The 27,661-nt window shown below is 35.5% G+C and overlaps 1 protein-coding gene across 3 annotated transcripts in view; it reads left to right on the top strand.

Annotated features, from left to right (window-relative positions):
• Window positions 1–5,315: 5,315 nt before the first annotated feature.
• The window catches only part of LOC143340791 (uncharacterized), a 115,933-nt gene continuing 93,587 nt past the window's right edge, over window positions 5,316–27,661 (top strand). For 2 of the 3 annotated variants that reach the window (XM_076763095.1, XM_076763093.1), the window contains exon 1: window positions 5,316–5,590. The gene's annotated coding sequence lies outside the window, so the exon portion shown is untranslated. Of the gene's footprint in view, window positions 5,591–24,857; window positions 25,023–27,661 lie in introns of those variants that run through there. The other variant, XM_076763094.1, reaches the window with a different exon arrangement.

Here is a 27,661-nt window from a genome sequence, read left to right as displayed (position 1 = left end):
GATATTCATTCTTTTATATACAAAATTATTTTATTTCAGGATCTTTCTTTGATCTTTAGCTAGGCTATATGGTAATTTTCTAGGTGTTCGTTGCGAGTATTAAAAACTGATAATTATTATTTCACTTTCAAAAGTATCCAAAACGTTTTAAGTAAAACAAGTAAAATATTTTATTATATTAGAAAGTCTTGTTACATCCATATTTTTCATCCTATGTTACATGTGCTTTACATGTATCAAGTAATTTGATTGCATTACAAGGGTATAGCAATATTAACGATTGTTAATAATTGTGTAAGTAAACCATCTGTTCCTTTAATTCACTTTGTGGTTATAAAATAAATATATACAACGAAATATTGAGCAAGCAATTTTTAATGTAACAAAGTAATTTATCTATTTCGTCTTAGGGTACTTAGTGTGTTCTAGACAGTGCAATAATGATTATATCTTTAATTGACCAACGAAGAATTGATTATTTTATTGTAATTATTTACCAAAAAATTATATTTTGTTGGGATATGTTTTTTATATTTCAAATAATCACAAGCAAAATGTCATGTAATTTTCTTCAATATTCTATGAATTGTATTTCAAAATTTCTGCCTCATAGGCAACAGATTAGCTCTTTTTAGTAATCTCAATTAATCGATCCAAGTTTTTGTTTAATTTATATAAACGTGGCTATCAGTTGAACTAAAATAATATAAGATGAAGTGTAATAAAATGGCGATTTTCTAAAAATAAAATTCTAGATCGACCGATTTTCTAGATCCATTAAACTGCAATAACATATGTAGACAACTGTATTTTATATTATAATATTTTAATGAATTAAATTTCCAATGATATAACATCTTTATAAAATTGACAGCTGTCGTAGTTTCCTATCAAATTCGATTTGTTTTCGTTTGAAGCAAGATTTTTTTTTTATATACAGTGGCAAGTTTATCGAGATGATTTTTATTGTTCGATCGGTGGATTTGACGATCGCAGTGATAAAGTGTAAGCTTTCGTCGCGTCGTTCTTTGACGGATCGTCTAGCACGATTGGCGATCGAGTCGATCAGATGAAGAGCGAAAAAGGCCGCCAAGGCTAAGTTTAAGGGGTGGTTGAGGAAAGATAGAAAGGGAGGGTGTTTGAAACGAACGTCTGTCTCCGGGGGGGTTACAGGTGGTTGCTCCTGGAAGAAAGAGACGAGAGAAAGGAACACGTCGAAGGAGGCGAATGAATGAAACAGGGAGACGAAAAATAAAAAGAGCCACACATGAACCATGCGCAATTTGATTATCGGTCGAACTTTACCGCGCATATGTGAGTTGAATAATAAAGTATGAAGCGAATGTGTGAACCAAATGAAATCTTCCCTTCGTCGTATATACCGAAAGCACCTTAATTTTATCGCTCATGGCTACACAATTGAATTTACGCGTCTAAAGAAAAATTACCTACAAACACAGATAAACCCATGGTTTAACAATTGAGACAGAAAAAAAATTTATAATGGCAATAAATCATTTTTCGTACGAATGTTAGATTAAGCAAATGTTCAGTTGAAAGAAAGTTGTGCCAAAATTATATCAACTAAGTTGTGTAATAAAATGGATAAACACACAAACTCGAGCAAAACTGATCCATTCGGGAAATATCGAAAGTAATATAATTTTATTATCGTTATTAATCAGTGTATCGCGTGTATTGAGTAAAACGAAAAATTTTTGTTCGAAAATACAACAAATAGAAAGTATAGAATACACGATATAGACATGAAGTGGACTGCTTTTTCTACGGATAGAAAATTTATCGAGCGATTTAGCTTCTTTTAAAAAGGAAAACTGAAATAAGTCGACGATTCTTTGGCACTTTAAAGAAATTTTTATTTCAAAAATTTATCAAACGTTAAATATTAAACAGAAGATAAAAGGAAAATGATATACACTGTGTTTTTTCGGAGGATTAAAGGATTGAGTGGGCACACTTTTTGTAGGTTAAAAAAAACAAGATTTTTTTCATAAACTTCTTCTGCACTGTCAAGCATTAAAAACGTATTTTTCAAAGGAAATTCTGAAATTTCACCAGTGATGCAGCCAGTTCGATGTATCGATATACAAATAAAAAATAAAATCGACATGACTACCCACGTATTTTCGACTACATTCAAGAAATAAAAGAATCATAATATTCATTTCTACTTTTTACAGTTAAAAATTTTTCCAGGAATTTTTGTTTACACAGTGTGTCAAAAAAATCGTTTGATATTTATAGAATAGATAGTAGATACTATATCGAGCAAATAAACCTTATAGGTCGAAAGTTCAATCGTTTCTGAAATATAAATCATTTTGTATGTTAACATGATTCGCTTGCTGGCTTTTACAGAAGGTGTTCCACATGTCCTACTTCCATTTCTATACATGCTTGGCATCTTCTTCTTACAAAGTCGTGAACTATCTCGAAAATTTCACGACCCTGTCGAATTATTTGACGGGCATGCTGGATTCAGTCACATAATTCTTTTAAGTAATTTACCCCCACAAAAAAAGTTTAAAGGATTAAAATTAGGGGGACGAAGGAGCTGTATGTATGTGGGAATTAAATAAAAATATTCAAAATAAACACTGTGTTAACATATCAAAATGTTCATACCTCAGAAACGGTTCAACTACCGACATTATGTTTTCTATGGTTTTTTTTTATTTAGGTAGTATATAGTTTTTTTTAACTCCCAGAAAGTCGAATTGAAATTATCTTAATCTTAATTCTGTTAAAAGTAAAATAACAAATTATCGTTCTAAAATATAATAAACGTAAAGTATTACATAGAATGCACAATATAAGAAGAATTGATAACGTAAAATTCAGATTTTTCATCGAAAGTCAAACTGAAACAACACATTGTTTGAATCCCTTAAAAGTTAATTAACGCACTATTGTTCGAAAATGTAACAAACGTAAATAAAATAAAAAAGAGACAAAGGAACGGTATTTTTTTTCAAGAGTTGTAAAATGAAAGTTAAAAAGAGTTAGAAACGTAAAAAGAGTCGTAAATCGAAGCTATTCGTAAAACGCAAAACATATGTAAACCACCCCCAGTCTGACCCATCGAATATTAAATAACAAACTATGGCTTTAAAATATGATAAACATAATGTAAGCAGAGTTGGTTTAATAAAAAGCATTCGAGTAAGAAATTGTTTGGATAAAAAATTGTTCAGATAAAAGTTTATCTATAAATTTATTCAAATACAACTTTATTTATAGTTCTGTTTGCCAAAGTGAGAATGTGTTAAAATTACACATTTCGGTTATATTGCATGTAATGAATGAAGAAGGTTTGGAGATAGTTTCTAGTTTAGTCATATATGTATATTATTGGGAAGTCGACAATTACGGAAATTGTAAATTGTAAATCGAAACTACTAGAATTTAAAAACAGAATTAGTGGTTTAAGCAAGAACTATCCTCAAAAGAATGTAAAATTAACGAATGCTCAATTAGGTCGAACAATGCATTAAGGAGAACAAAAATTGAAAATAAAAATAGATACTTCTCAAATCCATATTTTACAAGAATTACAAATTTAACTAAATCCAAGAATTATTTACCTTTTATATTACGTTTACTGTTATGTTGTTATGTGTTCTTTTATACAGTAAACATACATCTCTCAAAATTATTTTATTTTCTGATGCAATTTTAATTTTCTTAGACCGATTATTGCAACTTTCTCTATTAATTCGGATAATTGACGTTCTACAGTGCTTAAGTTGTATTTACTCCCGCTACTATAACGATACGGACCGACTAACTGCGTATATCTAAACAAACTAATGATATGGAGAGACATACAGATGTAGTCCAAAAGTAAACACACAGTGCCTATATTGGGTTAGTATATTTCCATAGAGACAAATACGAAAACACGTTAATACTACTAAGTTAGCGAAAATAAATAATTATTCGTATTATTATTTCAATAATTAATGAAAATCCTCCAACCAGGTTAATAACAATCTGCCATTGAAAGCCTTTTTACACGATTCAAAAAAGAGAATGATAGAAAATTGGGTTAGTGAATAGAAATTCATCCTCCTCACGACTGTCTACGATAAAAGATAATTTTTTCAAAAAATAGCATAACCCACTCCTTCCACAAGACATGACCAAGTCGTGATCTCATGGATTATACTGGGTCACACAAAGCTTATCCACCGATATCTCATATGCCATTAAGAGTGGAATATATCATCATACATTAAAAAAAATAAAAACAGAACATACTAATACAACATAAAAGTCCCTTTAGAAGATACCCTGAAAGGCAGCGTAGCAATTTAGAACCCATTGCAATACCTAAAACGGAATAGACTGTACAACAAACTGTAAACCTGAATCTGAATCGCTAATAAAGGTGGTTGAAAAATTATTCGAATAAGTCATCATTATTTATCAGAGAAGATACAAGATGTTAGTCTCTCTTAGAGTCGCCAAATTTATATGGACATCGGAGATCTTTTTATATTTATATTTCTAAATATGTAAATTCCAGTCTAAATTCACCGAGTCGATTCAGAAAAAAACTCGTTAGCCTTATTATAAATCATGCTATTTATAATTCTTATTGATTTATTTTTCTCTACTGTATTATACGTATACTCAAGTGGGGTTATCCGCACAATACATTATCGTTATCATTTATTCGAATAAACAGAAACTAAATCAGTCATCAGTCATGGAACACATAAATATGTATTTATCCCGCGAATGAAATATCCCGCTAGATATTTATTCAAAACGATTCGAATAACACCGTTCCCCGGAGTATGATAAACAGAAAACACGGCGGAAATGTCGAGTCCAGGGTGGTTTCTCGAAGAATCGTAACGTTAAAAGTCGATCGAGTTTTTCGCAAAACGCGAAACCGAAACCGAAACCGAAACCTGCCTGATTGTTTTGAAAATTAATTAACGAACGGTTCGGGGGGAACACGACGGGAAAAAGTGTGCCTCCCCTCTCGGTCGGCGTTGAAATGAAGATTCCACGAACGCGTGCCCCGGCCGCGAGCAAAATTAAAACCGCCAGCCCCGACCAGCAACCGAATCCAACCGTGGCTGGACGAGATCCCGAAATGCCAGAGCTTAACCGCGCGCGCCACCCCGTAGATAAGAGCAGCGTTCGATGGTGGGGGTAGAGAACGCTCGGAGGGGCGAGCTTTTGCAAGCTCGTGGCGCCACTTAGGGGTGAAGTCCCCCGTTGCGGGAGGGATGTGCAAGCAAGCCTCGATTCTAGGCTTCAGTCAGTCGTGCGAGGAGCGAGACTCGCGAGGGTCGAAGGATCGTCGCGACCCGGTGTTGGTCATCCTTCATCCCGGCGGACGGTTCTCTCGGGACAGGCTCCACCTGTTTATATATCAATCCGTCGCGAAAACGAAGCGGAAGAAAATGTTGTCAGCGCTGCTCACGAAGGGGAACGCAGGATCGAACGACGACGGACTGTGCACGAGATAATCGGCGTGAAAGGGGTGAAAACGCGTGCCGGTACCCTGGCCCAGTGATTTCGCCGTGATTACCAGCTTAATTGATCAGCTGCGGTATGGTATTATCCCTGTACTTAACCGCGTTACTCGGATACGCTTGGACGATCACTGTGCGACCACAACGACAGGTCCTTTTACCTCCGTTCTCTATCTAGTTCAGTTTCCTGCCCCTTCTTCCATCGATGGCCTCTTTTTCTGTGTCTTTTTACGTCATTTCGTCTCTTTCTCCGGCGGTTAGCCCTCTTTCTCTCTACATCGGGTTTCTTCCCTCCTTCTCCTGGCCTTCCCCCCGTTCTTCCGGCCTCTCGGCTGATTAACCGTGAAATGGGGTGATTACAGACGCGACGCGACACGCGCACGTACGTAAATGCGCATACATTGTAACAGCCACGGATGGAAAAGGGAGTGCAACGTGACCTCGTGGTGAATATTCTTCTATTCGTGCGCGAGTCGGTCGGTAAGAGCGCCCGACGAGGGTTGCCAGGCTGGGTTTTATCAGAGAACTGGAGGATGCCTTCGGATGCATCTTCGCGGCTCTCTGGATCCGCGACTTTTTTCCCCCGTTCACAATCGGGAACTTCGGGGTCACATGGACGCGCGTACGCGTTCATTGTGTATTTGCAGACTTCCAAGGGTGACTCTCTGACTCGTGAAATTTTCATGAAATCTTTAACGTTTACTTTGAGCGATAAGCGAAGCACTCTGCAGAGGAAGCAGAGATTTCTGGTTGAATTTTTTAAACGATCCACGCGCGGAAAGCGTTTCCCTGCATATCTTTTTCCGCGAAAGTATCGAGGTTAAACGTATTTGCGATATCTTGGAAAATCTAAACGTCGCTCGGGACGGTCCCGGCGCTTTGTAAATTGTTCTCTGCGTCGTGATAATTAAAACTGACCGTTTCCCGGAAGCACAAAGACCGTTATGAGTTGCAATAATTCCTAAGAGTGAAGTTCGAAGTAAAACATTAATAGAACTAACGTACATATCGATTTTAGATGGAAAATGACAATGGGATGATAGTTTTTGTAGAAATTTCACGTACTCTTAAACGATCGGTACTTTTACATCAAAAATTATTATAGCAAGATGGTACATTGTTGCTTCTAAAAATAACAACGAATAGACTATTTTTTCCGTAAAACAAATCTAACAATTCGGAACTAGTGAAACGACAAATGGAAATATTCCACTCGCTTATTTGCCTTAGAACTAAACGAAAAAATTTTCAGTGAGGGAATTCGGGGTAATATGGCCACTGTGGGGGAGGAGGGGTATGGGTACTATTGTTCAAATGCTTTGAATATTACGAATAGAGAATTTCTTTGTCCCCGTTTTTGTTCTTTATAACTGTTAACAATTCTATAATAGCGAATAATCGCCACATTGTATATTTTGTTATATTTTTTTATTAGAATTTATTAATTTAGCTATTCCTAAGTTGGAATTAATTATTTTTGCTCGGATAATTCTTGCACACAATGAATATAGTATTTTCAAAATAATGAATTCCATTATCAACACCAATAATTCATATCGAAAATACATGAGTACATATTGTATTTCTGTGTTGATCACTTGACGTTATTACTTTTTTTTATCAATGAACGCGTAACGGCTGCACGAAGGTTAAATTCGTTTTTCATATATTTACGTATACATTAATCGATCCAACTCGTCGCTGCCAATAAGAAAGTGTTAAACTAATTACGCCAAAAGCCATCGCTTTGAAAAATATTTTTATTTCAATTATATGAAGTGGTCCAACAGAAATAACTCCGCAAGTAATAACTTTAGCGAAGTTTTTGTTCGTGTCTTTTTTGTACGTTTGTAAACATTCGAGAACAATACTTAAGAAGATTATATACATTCGCTGAACGATAGTCTTCTGTTTATTATTATTCTGCAAATTATTAAAACCTTCAAATAAAAATAATTAATCTTGGAATTTCGAGAAGTAGAAACGGTGAGAACGAATTGAATAATGTACCGTGTGGCATTCTTTGAACCGTACTAAATCAGTTTTCGTTAAAATTATTATTTAATGCGTGGTGTATAGAGTGATCCTGGTGTTGATAGACGTTCATTTTAGTGACATTTTTGTGGTATGTGTGGTGCATATGGTATTTTGCGGTATGCATGGCATGTGTTATATTTTTGCAATGCGTGTAATTTTTGGTTAGCGAGTGTAATTTGTGTTATGCCACGCGGAGCATGTACATAGTCTTTTTATAATGTGGGTGACAACTGAGTTAGACGTGTTACAGTATTTGGGCTCCATAGTGTCTGGGTTGAATACGATGATCCTCTTTATATTTGTTTCAATTGTGATAGTAAAATATGTATAGCAAGCAAATGTATGGATAGAGAGTAAAGAAATAATTTCGGTATAGTTTATTTCATATTATGTTTCCGAGGAAATACAATTAGATCCATACTGCCCATATTCTCCACGCAGATGTCCATATTACCTCAATACATGCGTGGAAAATGTGACCACACGTACAACCTACTTTTTCAAATTAGCAGTATGTGAGTGCGGATAGAAATGTTTGAAAACATGGAACTTTTATTCGTAACAGTTGTTTTAGTACTCCTATTAATTTATTTCTGTTTAAAATAAATCTGACTATGTCCACACGTAGAACAGAATTAATTCGAAAAGAAGCGATAAGTGACAAACTGTTATTAAACATACTATTAAATATTTCGAATCTCGTAACAAATATTAATCGAAGCTCATTCTAAGAGACAATTTTACCGACAGGTAGAATATTCGATAAATAATATTGTTTTTGAACGACACAATGCTTCGATTCGTGTTACTCTGCCTAAAGTATTAAACCATCGACGCTAATTAATACATACGTGCAGTTTACGCGACGCTAAACATATACGTAAAAAGAGATTAACGTTTGAAACATTTAACAACGGTACAACGAGGGTGAACGACAAAATAATAAATATTTCTCAGAAGTTAATATCAAACCGATGTTTATTTGTCGTATGATTAAAACGTAGTTCGTTAATTCCGCGTTACTTTCGCGTGTAAAGTGATTAGAGGGAAGTTTGTCGCGACGGATGATCGCGTCTCGATCTTTTCCCTTCGCCGCGTTTCTGATCCAAACCTTTTCCAGATTACTTCCATCTCGTAGTACCATTTCCATCTTGGCACCGTTCAAAATCTCCTCTATCTCGATCAATGAACTTGGAAACCGAGAGCCGAAAAGTAAGCACACGTCTCGCGGAATAGCGGAGTTTACGGCCCAGCGAGAAGATAGGATCGATACTTAAGAGTAAAAAAAAAGGAGTCTACACGTAAAATTTCTGACCTTAAAGCGACCGTGCCGCGCGACGTATGATATTATACGTTCCCTTCTCTAATTGCGATGCGGCGTGAGATATAACCGTACTTAATTTTTCAAATTAATTGCCTTCGTCTACCCCGCAAAGCACAGCTACCGTGCCTCCTACTTAACATACTACCGTCCTCTTCGCGAATTTGACGTTACTTAAAGAAGCGCAATTGGGGTCTGGATAACGTTATATCCGTAATAATTAATACTGCAATCCACGGAAGCTTCTAAAATATTTAAGCATACGGTACACGCGAGTTCCGTTTATTATCAAAGTGAAAATACATGGCATAAAAGTTTGCAAATATTCTTGTCAGCTCTGTTTAAACTTTTCTTACCACCTGAAAAATTCACCTACTTTTAGAGAAATCATTTTAGTGATTATTCTATTATTTAAAATATCTTTTTGATCAGATTAAGCAATAAGTTTGTTCATGTTTCTTTTAAAGAACGTAAAAATTTTTGTTCTAGAATCTTTTACGATATGTCAGGTCGTTTATTTATCCTGTCACTGTAAAACTTTTCCTTTCTATTTTTACGATGTTCGAGCACGTTTATTCTTAGGTTCTCTGTGATTTCAAATGATTTTTCGTATAAACAACGTGGTAAAACCGGTTCCTTTAAGCGATATAATAAGATTATATCATCGCTAAAGATTAATGTTCTTCAAATTAGATCTAGACTTACCTCGATCGTACAAGCGTTATATTTTTCTCAAAGACGTCACTGAATATTTTTCCCGACATGCTATTTTAAAATACACAGACGAGGAAATGAAGAATTAAAGAAACTGTATTCCTACAATATTCCTTCACCCTTAAAATTAGAAAGACGCGGAAATAAAGTTCGATCGATCTCTTCGGGAACGATCTTCCATGTCATTGAGAAAACTAATACGAGCAGTGTTTCTCGTCGGTTTAATTTCTCGCGTACGGAGTTCACCAACGAATCGTTACGGTTCGAAGTTTTTGATTTCCCGTGAAAAATATTTCGCAGCCGAACGGCGCGCATAACGCGAGTTACACGGAATGTAATAACGTTCTTTGAATTAAGGTTCGATTTAAATGCAAAACAACAGCCGCGTGCGGATCTGGTATTTCTCGTGCGCTGATTAAATTTCAAACTCGATCGGGTGTGGCATAAAGCCGATTCGTGATTTGAAAACCACTTTTTGTTTCGCCTGTCTGCCTCGTGTACACTCGTCGGGGTAGATCGACGAACGTTTGAGCTCAAGGGTCGTTTGAACTCGATATCTCGTCAGCATGAGTACATCGCTGTCGAGCCGCGACCTAAATGATTTTAAAAGAAGAAAATCCGTCTCATCCCGAGAGAACGCCGCGTGACGTCTCGCCCGGCTCGTTCGCGTGCAGCAACGATTCACAAAAGATGAGAGATGCGAGGCCATTCGTCGTGACGCTCGGAAAATTACGAAATATTTACGAAAAATCCTGGCCTTGATCCCGCGCGAAGACAATTGCTTTTCACGATTTTCTTTCGCTCGATTCTCCTCGCGAATTTCTCCGTGTACACGAAATTTCTCCATAAAGTGTTTATAAAACTGAAATATAATTATTTAGTATACAAACGATTTGATTGATATACAGGGTGTTTGGCCATCCCTGTGAAAAATTTTAATGGGACATTCTAGAGGCCAAAATAAGACGAAAATCAAGGATACTAATTTGTTGATTGAGGCTTCGTTAAAAAGTTATAGAAACATTTCCGGCCACACAGTATATTTTCAGTAAAGAATTTTTTTCTCGACAATACGTAGGATTTCGAGGGTGTGTCTATTAACCAAAAATAATTGTAATTGACCCCTGCAACCGAAAATATTTTTTTTAGAACGGTTTGAAATTTGTTTTTTTCGACGAAAAGTGTCAGTAGAATGTTCCTGGTCAAACATTATATTTTCGGTAATGGATTTTTTTCTCGAAAGTGCGTAGGATTTCGGGGATGTGTCTATTAACCAAAAATGATTGTAATTGATTTGAAATTTTTTAATAACTTTTTAACGAAGCCTCAATCAACAAATTTGACATTCTTGATTTTCGTCTTGTTTTGGCCTCTAGAATCTCCCATTAAAATTTTTCCCAGGGATGGCCGAACACCCTGTATAATAATATATGATCGATTACGAAATTCCGAATAAAGGGTGCAAAAATGAAATTAGTAAGATTTCATTTATTGCGATAGTTGCGTTCGTTTGTTCAAATTTAATTAAACTTAAATAGATCCACTTGCCCGTGCAACGACCCGAAACGGTGAATTCTATTTCGGGGGAAGAAATTGGATTTTAAGAATAAAGGTCTGTATTACGACTTAAACGTCTCAGCACGTTTATTCGATCACTCCTGAAACCATAATTCAAGCGAAAGCAGTTAGTATGTCCGTTTTGCCCCACTTTCCCCTCCACTAATGTCTAGACTGCGGATGTTCGTGCAAATGGAGATTTTTATGGAATGCAGATAGACAGGTGAAACATGGTTTGAAATTTTGTACGTCATTAGAGGCGTTTAAAAATGTATTTTTTATTTTGCATAATGCATACGTTTTACATATTTCGTTTAAACGTCACGTTTATTTTGTAAAATTCGTTCAAAGTTCACAGGAAGTATTTCATTATGAGGTCACAAGCACCATTTGCAAACATTGTTAGTCACATTTTAAAAAATTTAGTAACCATTGATCTGACCTTTCACTAATTCGACAGGATAATTTATGGCGTGTGTTCCACTTAAAGGTGCTCTTATTCTATCGTGTAATGTAGCACGTTTCTTTCAAGCGAACAAATTAATATTAATAGATCAATTTCAATAATTGACAAACAATTCTCCACAATTGTACATTCTTCATAATAACAATGGTGTAACTTATTTGGATACATTTAGCATTCGTGAGATATAATTAATACGATGCTTCGGGGAAGCTTTTCTTAACGAGTGATTGAAATATAAAAATTTTCTATGAAACAGTATCGCTTTGATGATCTTTATTGTGCATGTACTTCGTAAACCATACGTTGGAACAATCGTCGCGACGTAAATGATTATTGCAATCGGTCCCAGAATTAATATGACGAAGCACCGTCAAATAGAATTGTAAATTGTGCGTAACGAAGGTTAACATTTAAACCGAACGTCAGGGGAGGAAAAAAATATTCGTTATGTCCGTTGCGCGACGCGATGGAACGCTTGTTGGTGTTTGTTCAGCTTGATTCGAAATCAGTCAAAACGAATTACCATCGAAACGTGTTAGGTATCTAAATACGGGAAATTATTGTGCAATGGAATTTACTGTTTCGAGCAGCGAGCATTTTCATCGAGTATTTCACGTTCGTCGTGGAAAATTTAGCGGGAGATAGACTCTTTTCCAAAATAAAGATCGAAAGAAGATGGACGTCGAGGAGCAAAATAATGGTGAATATCGAGTGGGGAGGGGGGGGGGGGGGGGGTAAGAAAATGCAGAATTATGGTTCTGACGAAAATGTGTCTGTTCGCTGTGACGGACGTCGTGCTCTAGCGCAAAGCAGCGCAAACGATATTATCCGTACACTCTTTGTTGAACCAGCTGCGCCCATTTCGTATATATGTATATACACATCTTTGTATATATGAGTACAGCTGGTACAAGGTTGCATACCTAAAACGTGCTGCGCGTCATAAGCTCCCCAGCCTACTGCACCGCGTTTTAACTGCGCACACCCTGCACATCGGAATATACGTGGACATCGGGGTTAAGTAGCGTGCTGGAAGAATTTTTCATGCCAAACTTTCTTGCCACTTAGCAATCCAGATCTATTCGCGGGTTTACACACGGTCGATGAAGTAGACCGAAGTTACGTTAGGGTCACTGCTATGTCGACTCGTCAATATATTGCACTTTGTAACCGATATTCCACTAGTACGTCAGCGTAACAACTGCCCGATGCAGTTTTCCCTTACGGTAACTTCGCGAAAATGTTTTGTAATCACTAGACTGCGGATGTTTATGCATTTATGGGGAATTTTAACTCTCAAAAAACTACGGAATGCACTTAATAAACAAGAATATAAGAAACATTTAAAGCAAGGTACGAATTATTATATTTGGAGGTTGAGACAACCCCACTACAAAGGGCTTAATCTAAACAAGCACTCTTTTTAGTAACTAACAATTGCACAACTTTTTCTTCCGTCTTTTCAATAATCTTAAGTTAATATTATAAATTTTCTTGATACAACTATCTCTTAATTTAAAATTATTTTAGATTAGAAAACGAGATCGAGAACGTTTATTGTACAGAGGCCAACGAATCGATTAAAATATTGTTAAATTTATGCACATGTTAGAAACGGGGTTTGATATTAATTTTTTCTAATGTTTTTCTTTCCATGTTTGAGGTAATCTGAAAAATTGGTCGAGGAATTTAGGATTAAGTAATGGCTGCAAAAATAGGGGAAAACCGTTTAGGTAGCATGTAGGTATATGCAAGTGAACTCTGTCGAAGTAATTTGCAATTTTCCGTTCTAGTCACGCAAGTGATTTATGTACTTCCGTGTATCAGAAAAATTTTCTACAAAGGCAAGTAAGTCTGTTGTACGTCAAACTTTTTTATTCCCGTAGCTATCGATAACCTTCATCGACGTGCAACATTTGTCGCATGTTATACAGTCAGGGTTAGGGTTTCCAGACCTATGGTAACATTTATGTTAACTACTTATTCCTATAACTACTATTCTATTTATCGTTTTTAAATCACTGCTGTTGTAAATATCGTCTATGCAGTTGCATTTCGCCAGTTTATTTCAATAGAAAAAACAGAAAACTTTGGTAACCCAAATCTAAATAACTTAATTTATGATTTGTTACGATTACTATTTTAATTTAGAACTATTTAACTGAGAATTATTCTTAGTCTATTTTGGTTAACAATCGCGATCTCAAACATAAAAGTCCAACATGTATCATTATTGATACGAGGGTGCATAAGTTATGAATAACAAATTAGGAAGCGCTTTGTCGAACCATCGATCTTCTGTCCAAACAGGCCAAAACGTAACAGCGAACTTTAGACTGGTATTTTTCATCGTGGTCCTCGACAAAGATAATCTTTAGTCCAATACCATAAAGCTGTCTTATAATAGTCGTTTCATCGTATCCGAACGAATTAAACGATATTCTGCCATTTTGTAATTGAAGTTCCATGAGTTTAATGTAAAATAGAACTCTGAAAGTAGAATCATGGTGATCAAATTCGACGTCGCTCGAACCTTAAGAGACTCGTAATTAGTTTGAAACGTTGGAAGCCGTGAAAGCGAAGGCCACTGTAATATTAAAGTTCTCCCTTTATAATCTAATTAAATATAAACTACGGGACGCGAATTCGAATTCTGTCTCGAAGAACTTTCATTTTTTGGATTCTCCCAAAGAGGAGAAAGCAATCCAACGAGCGATTCTTATTGATTCGGACCGGATTTCGCTCTTTAAAGGCGAGGCTTTCGAATGCAAAAGTTCAGAACTTTAAAATAAAGAGGGAAGAACCCTCGGCGTCGATATATTCACGGGGTGACGAAAAATTCTAATAACGCAGGCGCAAATTCGCGTTAATACCTGCGCTCCGTTATAGATGAACAAGTAAATAAAGCCATCGATAGTTCCCGGGATATATACGGAGAATTTAATTTCTGCTAAATAAATTTAACCGTAGCGAACTGCGTATTTTTTGTTTTTCTTTCTTTCTGGAGGAGTAACGTGGTAGGCGGGGTGGAGAGAGGAGGGGGGACAACTGGAACTACTGTTAATCAATATAATCCATGGCAGTGGTTGCACGTGTAGAAAAATTCATGCATATTTACACGCCACTATTTACACGGGTACTATTTACACGGTGATCGTATTTTCCACACGAACATCAAAGATGCATTTTAACAACGACACATTCTACGGTGTCGACTATTAATAACGCAGTTGCACACATTTTATTTCATCCTGTTCTCTGACGCTTCGAACAGGGGGGGAAAAAAAGAAGGAAAAATCGATTTCAAAGCAGAATACAGAAGAACTTCCAATGCATCAAAGTAACATCTATCGTGAAAACAGAAACTGCAAATAACAAGGGTCGCGAAAAAGCATTCTGTGTCCCTGCGTACCCAGCATTTCCATACGAACGATACAAACTAAACGCTATACAAGCGCTCGTCCGGCAAAAATTGAAAATCGTGCTTGCGCGTTATTTTTATTTTCGGTTGGCGGTGTTCTCTGTACACGTGTCTCATTGTTTAGTTACATACACTTGTAATACAGATATACATTGTTCACTGTCCCTGTCTATCGATCAAAACGATGCACAATGAATTAAGAAACGAATAGTGAAAACTTAGTAATTTATATTGTCGATCGGAATACATTAACAAATTTTCAAGACCATCTTGACTTTCTTAATAAACTGACCGTAAAAAAGAATGTAAGAAACTGTGACAATTATACATATTGTGGTGTAAAGGGAAGGATATCGAAAATAATTTCTTCAAACAGACGTTCACGATAGATTCGAGATATTCGCTTTAAACGCCCACTGCACGTTAGTATATCGCTTGATATCGGGGGAGTTTATAAGGTCGTATATTTTTCATATGAATATTCACGTTTGAGGTCGCTTAAAAAAAATACTATGTTCCATTTAAAAAGTTCAAGGTGATTTTACAATTTTAATCAAATTAATTCCAACTGTTTGATGTAGATCATTGTACGAAACGTGTATTGCATGAAGTATATTTTTGTCACAGTTAAACTAAGTTCTCTGATCATTTAGGTTGACGCTCGTATGATACTGAAAGGTAAATTTTAACACACACAAATGAGACATTGTAAAATAGTTCTCGTGTATTGATTATTTGAAAACTAATACTATTGCTTTAGAATCTCGATTGACATATATTGATAATAAGATTAAATCAAATTTAAAAAATATTGGTAATTATTATGTGACTTCAGAGGCATCCTAGGTAATGATTACAACTAGTATTTTATGTTATGCCACATTATAACATTAAATAAATTAGCTAAACTAATCGTAAATAGTTTTATTGGAATTTTCAATATGGGAAACTAGTCTTTTTACGATATTTCTTTAAATATTGAAATTCGCGTATATTTAACTGTTTAATTTCGTTTCTTTATCAAGGGAAAACTTGTTCTAGGTATAAAAGTAAAAGATAAGCTCGTCCGGAAGAAAAAATTGTAAATTACCGACTTTCTCGTAAAAAGTTACGCGCACCCGCCCATTGGAAGGTTAAAATTAAAAATAACAAGAAAGAAATATTATCATGAGCTACAAACTCAACACGTTATTCCCACCCAAAGAGTAAAATATAAATATGCAGATCTAACCTAGAGATTCCTAGATCACTAACTAGAAAACAATTTTTCAACTCAATTTTCAACAGATGGATTTTGCGTATCACAATTTTCCAGGCGAATCGATTCCAGTAGTTTCGATTCAAACTCGATTCGGACATCAATTTCTTTCGCAAGTAATCGAACGTCGAAAATTCAATTTTTCAGGACGCTTTTGGTCTTTTATTTTGCATGAAAGAATGTAATTTCGTTTAATCGATAAAAAGAAATAAGATAATCCCTGGATTACGGGCTCATTGTATTAATTTCCAGAAACTCGATCAGTGTATCGCGTAAACTGAATCAGCTTATCGGTGAAAACGAGGGAAGTTGAAGCAATCGAAACAAGTTATCGTATCGGGCTATGATTTTTAATTCACCGAGAGCTATTTCCGCGTGCACGCACCGCTCGCGTTCGATGATACAGTGCACACATCATAGTCGTGTATGCATCTCATATGCACACGGAACATACGTGATACATACACGCCGCGTTAATGGCCGTCGATGCCATTCGTTTACGAAGGTAGAATGAGGAAACGTCCGATATCGTTGCCGGCCACGAGATCCAGCGTATCTTAATGCCAGATACGTGGCCTCAATCAGCGCTAGTCCAGAAACGTCTACATTCAATTCTCTTTTTGCACAGTTTCGATTTAACACGACCCGGGAAAAGAGAACCGACTCCATTCTTTTTTTTTGCTTTAACACGATTCCGAAATTAGATTATTTCGAAAATGACCATTTCACATCAGCGAAGCACACGGAGATCTAGAAACGATGGAGGGTACTAAATATTAATTAATTACGAACTCATCGATACACTTTTCGACACTTTACAGTATTTTTTTGGAAAAAGTAGAGAAATGATATGTTAAAGATTAATTTAGTTTCTTATACCAAGTACCTTTATTTTTTGATTTCAATATTAAATTCGGGGTTAAGTTGTAAAATGATTTAACACTTCTACGCTGTTTGATATGATGCAGTTTTTGTATGTACATTTTTGCTGAAAATAAAATAAAATATAAAATTACCAATAGACTCAAATAGTATTCAAAACACAGTATTCAGTTATACTTGTTATTTCTCCATTGGACTTTCCACATTTGCTATTTGTCATCGTTTAATGAACGAATACAATAAAAACACGTACGAAAAAGTTCCTTTGCAACGTAAAATTTATTTATCTTTACTTCGACATTTTTAACTAAACTTGGAGAAGTATTTTCCGGTCCAGCTAATTATAACCTCTGCTGATGAATCTCGGTCCCAAATTCGTTTATGATGCTTAAGTAAATCCGTAAACGTTAAATCGTATTCACGAATGAAAATTTCAATAATAGCAAGCCTATTGTTTCACACAATATGCTCTACTTTGCAATGCATCGTTGTGTCAAAAGACAGTCTCTCTAGTGACGTCTCCTGTTAGAGTCTGTATGCGCCTACTCATCTTTTGTTTACCAGAGAACAGTTGCTCGTTATTTACAAGCAATTGCGCTTGCAAAATGGAAATATGTACATTTACAGAGGTGGGCATATTTTCTCGACGCACGAAGAACGATTAGAAGCTTATTATTAATTTAATTATTCGCGATATATTGTTGTAATTTTGAAGTATGTCGTTGCTTTGAGAAAAATGCAAAAAGAGTTTCCTTCTATGCTTCTTAATATAGCATTGGGAGTCGTGTGTTTCCTTGGAAGACTGAATACAGAGATTCATTTATGACTTGATTTATTCATGACGTTTATTCCACCGAAGAATTAAATTTTTATTCGTTCGTCGTGAGATATGGTCATTCTATAATTCAAATCCTAAGTTTCATCCTACGAGTAACGAATAAAAGTTGTTCACTTTTTATTCATTATTCAAAATTTGTATCCGGACAAAAATTTTTCCCATCTTTGCTTGAATATAAATCAGCTACGCGTTTGGTTCACGAATACTTTAAAACGTGACGTTTATAGTATTTAGTACAGTTAAATGCATATACGTAAACATATACAGGGTGTTCGGGCACCCCTGGGAAAAATTTTAATGGGAGATTCTAGAGGTCAAAATAAAACGAAAATCAAGAATACTAATTTATTGATGGAGGCTTCGTTAAAAAGTTATTCACGTTTAAAGTTCCGCCCGTACTGAATTTTTTTCTAGAGAGTGAGTAGGATTTCGGGGGTAGGTCTATTCATCAAAAATTATTGTAATTGACCCCCGCAATCGAAAATAATTTTTCCAGAACAATTTGAAATTTTTTAATTTTGTCGAAAAATTTCACACATTCTCGAATTTTTTTCTCGAAAGTGGATAGGATTTCGAGGATATGTCTAATGACAAAAAATGATTGTAATTGATTGCTGCAACCAAATATTATTTTTTTAGGACGATTTGAAATTTTTTTTTTCCGTCGAAAAATTTAGGCACCTACGCCCTGTCGATTTTTCTTGAAAATTCGTTTTTGATTTTTAGTAATTTTGTTTGATGCCCTATAGAAAAGTTGTCTAATACTTTTTTGTAGGTACCCATGAATTCTACTTCAGAAAAAAGTTTCATTGAAATATATCCACTATTGTAGCAATTATGGCTGTTTGAAAATTGGACCATTTTTATGGGGTTTTCCTCATTTTTCGGGGTCAAGGATCAACTTTTCGAATATTTTTTGAATTTCTACATATTCTCTAGCAAAATACGCGTCGTTTGCTTTTTTAAACATTAAAATCCGTCAATCCGTTCAGAAGTTATGACGTTTTAAAGATACGCACGAAAATTCAGGCAGACATTTCTGGTCAGAAATTATATTTTCGCTAAACAATTTTTTTCTCGAAACTGAGTAGGATTTCGAAGGTGTGTCTATTAACCAAAAATGATTGTAATTGACCCCCGCAACCGAAAATAGTTTTTTTAGAACGGTTTGAAATTTGTTTTTTTCGACGAAAAGTGTCAGTAGAACGTTCCTGGTCAGACATTATATTTTCGGTAATGAATTTTTTTCTCGAAAGTGCATAGGATTTCGGGGATATGTGTAATGACCAAAAATGATTGTAATTAATCCTCGTAACCGAAAATAATTTTTCCAGAACGATTTGAAATTTTCGAATTTAATTGTTAATATCTTTTTAACGTAGTCTCCATCAACAAATTGGTGTTCTTGATTTTCGTCTTATTTTGGCGTCTAGAATCCTCCATTAAAATTTTTCCCAGGGGTGGCCGAACACCTTATATATTTGGCTTTTAATAGAAATGTTTTCTGTGCGATTTATTAGAATCTTTTCCTCCTAAATAGTTCCTTTTTACTTTTTGTACGGTTTTCGAAAGTTACGGAGCAAATTCTTTATTTTTCCATAAGTAGTACGTTTTTTTTTAATACAGTGTTGTCTTTGATAGAATGTATTTACCGTATAAAAAGAGAATTGAGTGCACCGTCGATGTAAAACCACGTCTCGGGGACTATAAGTGATATCGAGCCAGCTTTACCTTTGCGATAAACTTGGCCCAGTAATATAGTAACTCGCGTGCCGTTTCTCTTTTCATAGAGTCGCCAACCGTTGACGGCTTGGAAAATCAAGGCTGTTTAAACAGGCGCGTTTGAACCGCGAGTGTTCCAATCCCATTCGTGATATTTACCTTTCAGATCACGGATATCATTTCACAGATTTGACATTTATTTTCAATCTTGTTGCAACGTTACATTTAATGCAATTCATCTCGTCGAAGTTTTGTTTGGAGTATCCGATTATCTGTGAATTTTAATTTATAAAACCATTAAATACAACAGTGAAAGTACGTTTTAAAACGATAAAGAAACGAATTACAACAATTCTTTGTACATTTTTGTATTTTAAAATTATTCACACGATGTTATGAAAAATATTTCGAGCGTTTTTGAGCGATCAACAATTTTTGCAAGCCACTACAATTATTATAAGTGATGAGATGAGTTGCGGGATGAGAAATGAATGATAAACGAAAAAGTGGACGTTTTTTGAATGTATATAGAATTCAAATTCTTCTTGGTCGGTTTTGACTGTCGTATATTTGTGGAGAGTCGTTAACAATTGAAAACGTACCAAATAATTGAATAAATCAAAGTCGAAGAAACTCGAACGTTTCATGTATCTGCAACATAGTGGAGTACGAATTCGCGATCGTAGAGAAAATCGGTGAAGATCCAGGCAAGTTTTATTGCACTCTACTTTGTTTCCCGGGTGTCATAAGGGAAGAACGCGAACAACCAGCTTGCACGAAACTGCCGAGGGCACCGCTTTCGTGAACTTTCGTGAACTTAACAGTATGCGGAGCATTGTTCATCCTGTTTCATAACCCCACCGGGTATTAACCCATTAACATCCCCGGCCTACATTAACTTCGGTTGCCAAGTATAATTGGCATTATATATTCTAGTCTGTTTCATCCGGCCGCTGCATTGGGCAAGCAGAAATTTAGTACGCCAATTAACGACCAATTAGCACGCTGATAATCTTACTCTGACGGCAAAATGGGGGAAACTCGTTACGGTTCATCAAACGTACCTCATTCAATGGATATCGACTGATCAAGTAGTGCACTCTCGAAGTTCCATGGTATTACATATAATCACCGATGAAAACCATTATTTAACATTATTTTCGAGATAAAACACCCTTGAAAACGAGTTTTGTTTCGAAGCGATACCGTAGTTAATTCCAGTGAAAACAATTATTTACGAGAAAATGCTGGCTAGTAATTACGTAAATATCCTGTATAAAAATTTAAATTCATTTTCTATTAAATAAACAATTTACAATTCAGTTGTATCGTACACCAGTAATCAATAGGAATTTGTGAAACTTCTTTGGGCGTATAGAGTCAAAGCAGATTTCAAAGTAAACAAAGAAGGCAGTATAAATAGTAATAGTTGATATATTCATCAGATAGAGAATGAAGAGCCCTTTAAAATGCATTAACGATTTTTCTTTCAAGTCGATCGCGTGGTTAGTTCCGAAGATATAAGTGTTCGAAGCGTTTATTTACGTTTCATTGTTGACATCGGTGTGAGGTCATTGACCGTGCGTGTAAATAGTAAACAGTGCGTAGTAAATTCTTAGAAATACTACGACTTCCTGATCACGACTTTCACTCCTCACGTGTGAGAGAGAGGTCCTTCCAAGGCATTAAACAGAGACGGAGTTAGTCAAAATTAAAACATTACACTTTATAATAAGAGTAGAAGAGAATATTGAAAAATTCATTGTACACGTACAAAAAGAAAAGTCGTGAAGTTAAATGGCACTACAATAACATTGTATGTTAAAAACTCTAAACGATATTTTAAAAAACGGTCCTTTGACCGGTCATGGTAGGTTTAGTGTTAAAAGCGATTTTACACCTGTAAACTCTTCGTGTAAGAATAAATATATCGAAACATTCAAACATACGCAAACTTTTTAATGTACTTAATACGTTGAAAGTTTCATGTATTCTTAGATTTCACAATAATTTACAGAGTGCAATTTTCTCTTATATCTTAAGAAACAATTCTAAATTCGCAGCCGATTTGCTCGGTGTTACCACGAGGAGGTTGCTGCAAGCGGAGACCCCCGAAGAGAGATAGGGGGAAGGAATCCCAAGTTCCTTCGTTCTCCCTTTTAGAATAGAACTTAGTGAACTAAGGATATAGAAGGTATCCAAGTTCCTTCGATCTCGTTTCGCTCTACACGCATTATACTTACAATAGAAATTACTAAACTAAGGAGAGAGGAGGAATTTAAATTCCTTCGATCTCCTCGTTTATTCCTGTTACGCAATTGTTTCGTCAAAGAAAACGGGGATGATCGGTCACGTTACTCTTAGTAACTCAGCATCCCACTGGGAACCAATGGACCCGACTTAGAACGTCTAAACAAAGCGAGGGATCCCGAGTCAGAGAGAATTGCTGTGCACATCGACGGAAAACCCATCTGATTCATTGAATCGTACCATCAGAGGAACGCGATTGACCGTTAGGACCTGCTACACGGCTACTTGCTTGTTTCAAGCAAGCAGCGGTGATCGGAGTAAAGAACGAGAAAACGAGTATAAAAGAGGAAGCTCGGGGGAATGTAAATTCTTTCTACCTCTTTAGTTTGGTCATTTCTATAGTAAGCATAATGCGTGTAAGGCGAAATGAGATCGAACTTATTCCTTCTATCCTTGTTAGTTCATTAAGTTCTGTTGTAAAAGGGAGATCGAAGGAACTTTGATTCCTTCTATCTCTCTTTGGGTCTCCGGTCGCAGCAACCTCCTCGCGGTGAGACCTGGTAATCGGTGTTACCCGCGACCGAAAAATCCTGCGTCGCGGATAACACCGAGCTAATGGCTGCGAAATTAGAATCATTTCTTAAGATATGAGAGTAAACTGTTATGAGAACTTTGAATGTATTAAGTACGTCAAAAACTGCGTATATTTGAATGTTTCAATTTTATTCTTACAAGGAGTTAAAGTTAAAGTTTTATTATAAATATAGGCAATGTTGAACGTAGACCCATTATTAATCGTGTATGCGTAAGTATACTTCTGAGGCATGTTTACATTTTTCAAGAATAAAAGCTTATTTTGAGATACATTATTTTTATTATTCTTCGAAATTTTAGAGTCACGTAATTGAAACATTGAGTATGAAATGTTTTATTAAGAACCGTTTCTTTGTTTCAAAGATAGATCATCAGTTTTTGTGATTCAATTTTATCCATTATGAACACTTGCCTTTGAGTGAAAAGTGTGTGGTATAATCGGCGCTACCATAATCGAACCGTATTTTATCGACAGATCATTAACAGGCAACAAATGTTGTATTTACCACGTTTGTTAGAAAATGTACTTTATCAAACCCGGTTAACGATATGGTAATACACGATGACTGTCCTGAATATTATGCACAACAAGCACGGAAATTTCATACTCGATGGATTGGACGTGGAGACACAATTTCATAGCTACCTCGTTCTCCGGACTTGACGACGCTTGATTACTTTCTTTGAGAGCATCTGAAAAACAAAGTTTATCACGAGCTACCAACGACAGTTGGAAACATGAAAGACTGTCGTTAGGGCATGTAATTCTGTCACACCAGAAATTCTGCGTGTTATTCGAGTATTTGCGTTGGCAGTAATGAATAATATTTTCAGCATTACTTACGTAAAAAGTCATTTAAAAGGAACTGCTGTATTCACTGATCGTTGAACCCATATACCTTGACAATTTTTCACTCAACATTCCATAGTTTTTAAAATTGCGCGATCACATGGCACATATCTTGGGAAAACCGCATTGATACTATACTATTATACATATTTTTGTTTCAAATATTTTCTTATACAGGGTGTTCGGCCAACCCTGGGAAAAATTTTAATGGGAGATTCTAGAGGCCAAAATAAGACGAAAATCAAGAATATCAATTTGTTGATTGAGGCTTCGTTAAAAAGTTATTAAAAAATTAAATTCAAAAATTTCAAATCATTCACGGAAAAATTATTTTTAGTTGCGGGGGTCAATTACAATCATTTTTGGTGAATAGACATACCCCCGAAATCCTACGCATTTTCGAGAAAAAATTCATTACCGAAAATTTCATGTCTGACCATTTGTTTAGATGTTCTACTGAAATTTCATGCGTATCTTTAAAACATCATAACTTCTGAATGGATTGAAGGATTTTAAAGTTTCAAAATGCAAACTACATGTATCTTAATGGAGAATTTGTAGAAATTCTAAGAATATTGGAAAAGTTGTTCCTTAACACCGTAAAATGAGAAAAACCCCATAAAAGTGGTCCAATTTTCAAACGACCATAATTCCTACAATAGTCAATGGATCCCATTGAAATTTAGTCGAGAAGTAGAGCTCATGGATACCTACAAAAAGTATTGGACAACATTTCTGTACAGCATCAAACAAAGTTATTAAAAATGAAAAACGAATTTTTAAGAAAAATCGAAAAAGATAAATTTTTCGGCGAAAAAGAAAAATTTCAAATCGTTAAAAAAAATTATTTCTGGTTGCAGGGGTCAATTACAATCATTTTTAGTGAATAGACATATCCTCGAAATCCTAACCAGTTTCGAGAAAAAAATTCGGGTAGGTGCTGAAATTTTTCGACAAAATTAACATATTTCAAATCGTTCTGGAAAAATTATTTTTGGTTGTGGGAGTCAATTACAATTATTTTTGGTCAATACACATGCCCGAACACCCTGTATATTTGAAAATAAAATTAAGTTTGTAAACGTTTGATTTTTTTTCACTTGTATAAAGAAAACAGTTGAGTTTTTCACTATATCGGAAGCTTTATATGGAATTTCGTTCCATAGAGGATAAGTCTTCATATAAATGTATAACTCCGAGCGGAGTCTTCGACAAATTGAATCGAAATTTTTCCAAATCAACATTGCCGCCGGCGAAACTAATCTTATATTCAAATCATGGCCACGGGGCGGGAATTCTTCGAACTCGATTCCAGAGATCAAATCAAATGGTAAACGTGAAAGCCTTCGGTAATGTACGCACTCGCGAATAAGAAGTATGCGTATGAATTTTTGAAACATTGCAACGCGTTATCGCCGACGGTACCCATAAAATAACGTAGTCGTGGAAAGATGAAAAATTGTTTTTCACTCTTTGCAGAAATACGTCGCTTGTATTGTTGGCCGAACAGAAGACTGTTTCGCGGTATTCGAGCGATGGATCGAAGCATGGCTCGAGCAAGAGCAAGAAATGCTTGAACTAGATTCAGAAACATTAGTCGTAAATCCATTATGTTAACAATTACATTAAAATGCAATTTTCTTTTAATTAGAATACGAATGTATCATTACATCAATCAAATTCAATATAAATTACCAACAAATAATATTTAGAAGTACCGTAACGTCAAGTTGGAAATCTTAAACGCCCCAAATTGACGCGTTGCGTAGACCTAGTGTTTTAATGGAAACTTTTCTCGGCTTTGGATTTCTTATTTTTAAACACAGAGGGTCAATGCAAAATGTCAGACTTGAAACCGGAACGCAACCCACGCTCTTTCCTACGTTGAAGCGAAAGTTATATATCACTATATTGCTCAGAGCATCAGCTGCGACGACTACGGTAATGATTCTTAAAATGAACACCAAACGTGATTCGTAAATTGAACATTTCTATCCCTCCCAACTAGGGGGAGGGAAAACTTTTTTATCACACAATTTTTTGTGATCTTTGATACGAGAGAATGATATTTGAAAATAATTCAGTGCGATGTTTTTCATATGTTCTAATATTTCATGAATGATTTCGTTATACTTCAGCCTGAGATACTTTTTTTGGCGTTATTTTAATCGGTAAATATCTTCTTATGTATTTGCTGGTGTCGAATTTCACCTTCGCTGTACGAAAAGTGGACACGTCAACCCCGAAGCGATGTTCATTTTAAGAATCATTACTGTACCTATGACCGCGACCACGAGAAATGTAATGACGTTATCGCCGTGCTGCCGCCAATCTCAAAGTCTGTCTATGATTGTGATTCGCATCCTTCGATTCGAATTCTACCCGCGAGCGCAGTTTCGCATGCAAAGCAAAACACAACAAATCGCGTTTGATGTTGATACTAGATACCCTATACATATATCCGACTTGCATACGTCACCAAGCGATTTCGCGTCGCGCGTCATTTTATGCGACCCGAGCCATTTCTGCGAAGTGCTTGAAGGACGACGAATTGTTCAGAATGAAACGTAGAGGCTGAATAAGTTGCTTCTATAAATACAAAAATTTATATTTTACAGTCTTTCATTTTAATCGGATATTCTTAATACTCGATCGTAGGACGTGGCCAAAAGCAATAGATCTTTAATAGTATCCAATGACGTTTATTGATTTTAATACGTAAACAGAATAGATACTCCAAAGATAACTCTCTTCAGGAATATCAATGAAAATTAAGGTTATAGATCTATCTTCTTACGATCTCATTTTTTTTCTAAATACAAAGATGTTTTGAACACTTTGTTTTAAATGGAGTTGCACATTTTTTTACGAAATATATCAAGTTTTAAGAACGTAAAGAAATTATATAGGAGCAAAACGTTGAAAGACCTTCTCGTTTCACGAAACGTTACGAAATGTAATTTCACAGAATATTAGGGAAACTTGATCTCATGTTATCTCCACGAATAAATTTCCAATTAAATGTTTAATCCTAATTTAAGCATTTAGCCCCGAAAGTTACAGCTCCCAAGCGTAATGTTTATTAAAATTCAACGAAGATTAATCGTAGTAGCGCAACGAAAGGGAAAATTGTGTATCATGGCTAGCCATCCGAGCAATTTTATGCATCCAGTGCGTTGAAAAAGACTTGTAGTACTGCACCGTATACGTTCCATTATTCTTTGTTTCTCGGCGTACACGTTAGAGCCAATCGAATCAACCATTGTTTATCCGTAATTGCGTCAGTCACGGTGGAGTTGTTTTTTAACACTCCTTTATCCGTTTCATTTGCCATTCTTGGCAATCCATTTGTTCCGCGCAACGATGCGTTACCTCGGGAAATTATTATACGTATATTGTACCTGCAACTGTGATTCCGTGAACGTTAGGTACAATAACGTTATCTCTGCGCTGCAGCCAATCTGGAAGCCCCTGCAGTGACACGAGTACTTTCGGTGCTCGATGCAGGTGCATTGTTCCCAGGTAGTTTTGTCTAACGGACTAAACGTAAACTGTTCGCAGTTACTCTATTTTGCGCTTCTAATTCGTGGAAGAGATAGTATTATATACCTGGATGTCACATAACGAGGATTTTGTCATCTTACATTCTTTAAATAAAGGCACAATGCACACCCGCGAGTCAAGATATATGTATATAGAGCTACAGAGACTATAACTTCATTCCTATCGAAGATAAAACAAAATTGTCAAGGAAAATTTTGCATCGTTTAACATGGTCTACCACCGTGTAGTTGTAAAGAGCAATTACATTTATTTTTTAAATGGAACTCGGTGACATTTTTCTCAATAGTTTAGAAGATATTTCATTTTATTCATAGTATTACGACGCTTCTTGAGTGTTTCTTTGACTTTCAAAATTTACTTTCAACTACATATTCTTTCCACATTACAAAATTATTAATTTTAATTGACTGAAAATATGGGAAATCAAAATTCAAAAAATTAATTTCTTTTAGTTTTACATTCTTGAATATTGTAAGATATACTAGGCATCTTTGGTCTACCCCAATGAAAAAAAGGACTCTTGAATATGAATTGAATTTTAAAGATTTAGTCTATTTTCAACTTCCAAAATAAGTGGCAGAAAATAAATATTGTATTCATATATCAAGAAAAGAAATTAATTTATAATAGACCTATTTTCTCAAGAAAATATTGTTTTAGATAGAATATGTACA

This window comes from Colletes latitarsis, chromosome 4, assembly GCF_051014445.1.
Source record: "Colletes latitarsis isolate SP2378_abdomen chromosome 4, iyColLati1, whole genome shotgun sequence".
NCBI classification, from domain to species: Eukaryota; Metazoa; Arthropoda; class Insecta; order Hymenoptera; family Colletidae; genus Colletes; species Colletes latitarsis.
The sequence above is the reverse complement of the archived record's forward strand: the minus strand, read 5'-3'. Positions and strand labels throughout refer to the sequence as shown.